Here is a 1,097-nt window from a genome sequence, read left to right on the forward strand (position 1 = left end):
GGCCATCCCCTCTCCCAGGGCCGACCCCCCTCCCTGGGCCATCCCCCCTCCCAGGCCCGTCCCCCCTCCCAGCACTTCCCCTCTCCCAGAGCCGACCCCCCTCCCTGGGCCGTCCCAGAGGCAGATGGCTTCTGTCCCAGGGAAACAGCACAGGGCCATCAGGGAAATTCAAGTCAGAGCCACCTGCAGGCACCGGCACACACCCCCGGGGTGGAGGCTGGCCCAGCGCTGCAGGGCGAGCGCCCAGAGGTCCCGGCTGAGCTGCTGGTGGGCAGGGAGGGAGCCACGAGCTGTGTGGCCGGGGGTCAGCTGCTCCCGCACCCCGAGACTACGGGGGTCCTGCTCGGCCGTGTGTGTCCTCAGTGCGTTATCTCTAAGCCTCCAACTGGAGACCTCCCCCCGTCCATCAGCAGCGGACGGATCGCAGCCTGTGGGACCGAGTAAGGTCGAGGGCGTGGCACACGGCTGCGGGGACACTGGGCTGAGTGGGAGCCGCCAGACGCCAGAGCAGACGTGGGCTGTCCTTTACCCGTCTGGTCCGTCCCTGTAGGGGGCAGGGCGGCGGCTTCCTCTGCAGGGCCGGTCCTGGGCAGAGGGCCGCTGGGCGCCCGGCGGCTTACGTGTCTGGTCTGGGTCACCTGGTGCACAGTCTCGGGGACTCAGTGAGCCGGTCGGGGGGCAGGACCCCTTCCAGCCGGATGGGGTCTCGGCAGAGCGCCCGGGGGCCCTGCCTGCAGCCGCCGGTCACCCGGTCCCTCTCTGGTTTCAGGGCTACGAGGGCCTCGTGGAGGGCGGCGAGAACATCAGGCAGGCGAACTGGCTCAGTGTCTCCAACATCATCCAGCTGGTAAGCCCTGGCTGCCCGTGGGCACATGTGTGCATGTGCGTGCGCATGGACACACACACACACACACACACACACACTGATGCACACCGGGTGGCTGGGCTCCAGGCTGACCAGGTCATCGGCTGCTCCGGGGTCATGGGCACACGGTGGCCCCGGTGTGTCTGCTACAAGAGGTCACTCTGAGCTCTCAGCGCAGGGCGGGGAGGGGGCACGACTCCGGGAAGGGTGTGTCGTGGCCCCTGGGCAGCCT

Source organism: Suricata suricatta, chromosome 5 (genome assembly GCF_006229205.1).
Source record: "Suricata suricatta isolate VVHF042 chromosome 5, meerkat_22Aug2017_6uvM2_HiC, whole genome shotgun sequence".
Classification (NCBI taxonomy): domain Eukaryota; kingdom Metazoa; phylum Chordata; class Mammalia; order Carnivora; family Herpestidae; genus Suricata; species Suricata suricatta.